The following is a 5,987-nucleotide window of genomic DNA, read 5'->3' as shown; positions in this document are numbered from 1 at the left end:
CTCCTTAATATACAATTGAGTTAACCTTTCTAAGGACCACTTTATATTCACCGGAAGAAAATGAGCACACTTAGTTAATCTATCCACGATCACCCAAATAGAATTACAATTCTTAGCAGACCTTGGTAATCCAACAACAAAATCCATGGTTATACTATCCCATTTCCATTCAGGGATCTCCATCATTTGTAACAAACCTCCTGGTTTTTGATGTTCCACTTTAGCTTTTTGACACACAATGCAAGATGCAACATACTCAGCTATCTCCCTTTTCATCCCATTCCACCAAAACATTTTCTTCAAATCTTGATACATTTTTGTCATACCTGGATGTACACTCAATTTGCTTTTATGAGCTTCCTCAAATATCAATTTCTTCAATCCATTGGTCAGCAACTTCTGGTCCATCAACACCTGTGAATTGAGGAGGATTCCCTTTTCTAAACTCTGACAAGCCCCTATACTCATCAGGTACGTTAGTCCTAGCTGTCTCAGCTGCAGCCCGATTGGCCTCCATCTGAGCCAACAAAGTATTCTGTTGTCCAATAGCAGCAGCAATTAACTCCATAGCTTGAGCATATTATCCTGCGGAATTAAGTTTCAAAATTTAATTAATTCTAATATTTTAATGAATAGTGCATAGTAACTTTAATATTATAATAATGAAATAATATTATTTTAATGAATAGTACATAGTGCATAGTAATTTCAAAATTTCTATAAATAGGGGCCTAGGGTTTTGAAAATTCATAATTCTAGAGAGAAGGAAATTCTAGAGAGATAGAAAGGGAGAAAGAAAGAGAGGAGATTCTGCCCTAGTTCCGGTTCCGATTTAAGAAAAAGAGGAGGAGGTTCTGCCCAAGTTACTATTTATCCAGGTACGGGAGAAAAGAGGGTTATTTATATGTAGAGTACATGAGGGTATTGGGTAGAATTTCTCAGAAGCATGTTTAATTTATCTGAATGGAAGGCTGAGCCTCCTATTAATTTGTAATTTAAACGTTTTTGATAAAAGACTAATATGTACATCTTTGTTATATTTTTATTACATGATTTGGAAAATATAAATGAATTCCTAACTAGGAGGCACTGCCACCTTTACTGGAGTTAATTTATATTTTCTTTATTATCATCTGTATATATATTATAACTAAGCGACTCATGAACGGTTGGACCATTGAACTATTAAACATTGAATTATTGACCCTTGGAATATTGAACTTTTGGATTATTGGATTAATGAACTGCATTAATGGACAATTTAGATAAATTATAATTAAAGGAATATAATATGATGTATTAAGTATGTAATAAGTCGAGTGTTGAATCAATAAATATATGACATGTATCGTATTTATATATTAATGAACTTGCTTTATTTTGTTGGAATTATTAAGAATGATTGAGGAGTATGTAAACTCTATTTTGTTGTCTTATTTGTTATGCATATGAAATTGCGTAAGTGATAGAAGTTGAATTATGAGTTGAAATGTTGTATGGTTGTGATATGGATGTGATTGTGATGTCTCACATCAATGACTAGGATGGCACGGCCCTGTATAAGTGGTGTTACAGGGAAGGCGTGACCCTAGCATGGTGTGGGATGAGAAAGACAGTTAACACCACCACTTATGTCGTTCATGGCTGCCCTGGCATAGGGTTAATTGCAAGAGATTGTATTGATTGTAATGTGATTGTGTTTCCTCACACCAAAATGGTGAGGGACGGCACGGCCCCTGGGTAAGTGATGCTACAGGGAGGGCGTGACCCCTGGTCTGGTGTGGGTTGAGTGAGGCAATTAACCTGTATCACTTGTGTCAAACGTGGCGAGGTCTTGGCATAGTGTTAATTGTTGGATTGACATGAATTACGTATGTGGAAATGATTGTGAGATTGACATGAGTTATAAATGTTAAATAATTATGATATTGACTTAAATGATGGATTGAAATATGTTTATATACACGTTTGTATACACTATATAATGAGTTATGATGAGATTATCTTGTAATATGTTTGAATGTACTTTGCATATAGATATTTTCTTTTCTCACCGTATAAATTGTGGATATTTTAGGTGGAGAGGATCCAGCTGCAAGTGGCATATAAGATGCTAGCATTTTATTTTGGGAAATGTTCTGATATTGTGACATCGGGGCAGAGGATTTTAGGACGAAATATTTATATGCATTTGGTATTGTAATATTATTTTGAAAACAATTTGTAAAACTCTTATGTTTTTATGTTTTATATTTATATTATTGTGATTATCGAAGTTTCTTATGTGAACCCTGTTACCATAATTGAAATTTTTATTACAATATAAGTTGGGGTAGTAAGGGTGTCACATTAAAAGTGTTTGCTGATAAGTTTACAGAAACCAGATCCAAATTAATCTTATAAAACAAAATGAGTGGATAATATTCTCGAAATTGACTAGATACCATATGATTCTTAAAATATATCTTCAAAAGGTATGTAATTTGTTGAACTTTTCATGACAAACTAATCCTAATGCTGGTCATTTTAATAGTACAATTTCGACCAATCAAAAGGGGTTTCTTGAACATCTTCACTTGTGGCTATCGTCGTCGTCATAGGTTAGAAAAACTAACTATCATTTGTTTTCATACTAACGATCAAATAATAACTTAATGTACCATGCAACACACAAAGTTTCAGCCGTCCCTTGTTTGTATTTTGTGTCACTTTCTTCTTGTTTGGTACAACCACAAATAGCAGTCTTCGCCTGGTGCCAAAGAAAAGGGATGAACCAATTGATAAAGATGGTACAGCAAATTCAATAATGCATAGACAAATTGTGCTGCGTGCTAAATCAGAAACTAGAAAACCCTAGAGATAAGTTAAATGCGGGCCATGTTCCATGAACTCTTGATCAATGATGGTTTCAACAATTAATCATATATCTAACTAAAGCATCCAAGTTTGCTTTTCAGGTGCCAAAAAATGATTATTATGAAAAGAACTAGGGTTACATATTTTTTTATCTCTCACCTACTCAAACTTCTAGTACTTGGGAGGGTTCTTTTGTTTTAATTTAGAATGAAATACCCCTTGTATTCCAAAAAAAAAAAAAATTCTTTATTTTGTTTTTAAGAAAAAAAAATTTCAATTCTTTATCATGAACTATATAAGGGCACATCAACATCAATTACATAGTCACCAAAAAGAAAAAGTAACATCAAAGAAGATGAATAAAATAGAAATATAAAAAAAATTAAAGAAATGGACTAAATTTTATTTGTGTAATCCATCTATAAGATTAATTTTGATTATTCCAATTCTGAGAGAAGATACACACATGTGCTAGTAACACATTTTTTATTAATTAAAATTTACAAAAGTACAAGAAAAGTTTATTAAATAAGATGAGTGTTTAATATATTTTTTTTATAATTATTAATAGATTTCAATTGATAAGAAAAAGTATGTTTAAAAATGTGCATCGGAAGATGTGTTATTACTAATATTTTTCTTATTAAACATTACTTACTAATAAACTCTAAATATAGGTGTCCCAACCTTAAAGAAAATTGACTAAGGTTGATTTTTTATCACGGTGTATAGTAAATACTTTAAGGGAGATTAAAGTTTAATTTAAAATTCTTTAAATTTAAAAAGAAGAGAAAATAATAAGTTATATATAGAGAGTGTACTTGGAAAATAAGCAAGTCTCTCAAAGGTATATTTGGTTAAGTTTTTTTTTTTTTTTTTTCGTTTCTACTAACTAAAACTTGGGATCGAATCTGATCTCTCTTATATTTTATATCCTTTCATGCAAACTTGTTAAGGATGAGATAGACAATTCATAATTTCACGTTAGGCATTGAAAAATTAGAAGTTTATGAACTAATTAATTGAGTTTAAAGTGTTTAATAAGATTAGTTGATTGATTAATATAAAATGATATATTTATTTATTTACAATGAGAGTGAGAGAATAATAAGTAGGCATACGGTTTCTAAATTAAAATGAGTAAAAATGATTTCAAGTATATTAATGAAGATAAAATATAAATGATAAAAAAGTTCAAAACTTATAAATTATAAGTTATTTTAATTAGCTTATGAAAAAAAAAGTTATAAGATTTTGAAATAAGTTTTTTTATCGCACAAACTTATTTAATTTAGACAAAAAAAAAGTTTATAAATTGATAAAAAAAATCTATAAACTCCTCAAATACCATATTACCAAACACACTCATACCATAAAATTATCGAATTATACAAGTCATTTTTGTAAATATGTTAATTTTTATAATTATTATTTTAAAATTCATGTCAATAATATTTTTATTAATTAACTGTATAAAAACTATTTTACACTAATAATATATTTATTATTAAACAATATAAATGAAATTAATTTCCAACTCCTAGAAATATTCTTAATATATACAAACCAAGATTTACAAATCATCGCAGTACCAAAGTTGTTGTGAATTTGCCTTTCAGCTAACTAAAATTATATTATGTACTTAAAAATCAGTATTCATGCATTTTTTTTTATATCTTAAACTTGTTATAATGCAATACCTTATACATATTTATCCCTAATGTACTCATTATTGATATTGATATATGCCACATTTATATTGGGCCAAAATTAACATTAAAGACCTCAACTAGGCAACTACTATTTAATCAGTGCAGTTAACGGGTTTGGTCGTTTTCGTTTCCGTCAAATTTTGTGCTTTTTTTCGTTTCTTTAAATGTTGTGAGAAATTCTGTCAACAAAAAAAAGTTGTGAGAAATAGTCTTTTTGTTTTCTACGTTATGAATCTCAGTTCAACAAACTCAATATGATCTTGCTTGTATAAACTTTAGGATAATATTTATAATAAGAAAATAAAATAAGAAAGTAGATGAAAACAAAAAGTTAACTTTACTATAAATCTTCATTGGATTGATATATTACCTAGCTTTCAAAAAGGAATTAATGAAAGTTTTTCTTAAAATCAATTTTTTTAGATAACTTAAAAAAGAGATTTTTTATATATATAATTTAATGTATATAGATTAATTTTAATTCATGGGAGAATTTTTATTCATTTTGTTTATAAATGCTTGGTCAAATACTTATCAATTAATTACTTATACAGGATCTAAATAATTTTTTAAAACAAAATGGTTAGTAACTAACCATGACTCTTAAGTATGTGATAAAAAATTTAATTTGTAACCAAAATGTCAGCTATTTAAATAAATTTCAGTATATTTTAACATTAAGCATTAATTCTAGACAAAATAACTTTGTTTACCAAAAAATTAAAGTTATTTAGAAACTAAGAACAGGTCCTCTAGAGTCTAGAAGTCTCCATTTTAGTTGCATGATGGGCCTAAAGAAGCATAAAGTAATGAATCAGAATCTTGCTTCATTAATAAATAATAATAGATGAATCAACAAGTGCGGTGGTGTGTTACTTGTACGATAAGTAGTCCAACAAACTAGGTTGTTTAATAAAACACCAATAATGAGAAATACAGCAAACAAACGTAGAGACAAATCACCAACCATTACTTCTTCCTCATGCTTCACCTGTCCACGTTTTCCCTTGCTCCCAACGTCCCCTTCTATTTCTTTTTTTTTTATAATAAAACTTTGATTAAAGTACAACAACATGCTTCCTATTCTATTCTTCATTTTCTAACATGAATACATGATGATGTAAATGTAATATGTGTATTTTGGTAAATGTTGTAAATTATTAAGAGACAAACATTAAGTTATTTTAATTTATATTTAATGATGGATACTCTAAATGAATAATTTAAAGGAAATGTTTAATTTACATGGATTAACATTTTTTATAGATAAAAATAGTTTGCATGGAACAAATTAAAATGACAATTTAGATATGAATATTTTCATAAATGAATAGTTAAAAGGAAATGATAAAATGAACATTATTCTAAACTAAACAAATATTTAACCTTCAAATTTTAACAAAATATTAATATTCTGAT

General features: G+C 28.5%; 1 long non-coding RNA gene across 1 annotated transcript; it reads left to right on the top strand.

Annotated features, from left to right (window-relative positions):
- The first annotated feature begins 593 nt into the window (after positions 1–593).
- Positions 594–2,275, top strand: LOC145952858 (uncharacterized). Its single transcript, XR_014430352.1, has 2 exons — positions 594–878; positions 2,078–2,275. It is a non-coding gene; the product is annotated as an uncharacterized LOC145952858 (long non-coding RNA).
- The last annotated feature ends 3,712 nt before the right edge of the window (positions 2,276–5,987 follow it).

The sequence above is a fragment of the Cajanus cajan genome, chromosome 10, assembly GCF_000230855.2.
Source record: "Cajanus cajan strain Asha chromosome 10, NIPB_CcT2T_4, whole genome shotgun sequence".
In the NCBI taxonomy this organism is placed as follows: Eukaryota; Viridiplantae; Streptophyta; class Magnoliopsida; order Fabales; family Fabaceae; genus Cajanus; species Cajanus cajan.
Note: the sequence above shows the minus strand (reverse complement) of the source record. Positions and strands in the feature narration are given on the sequence as shown.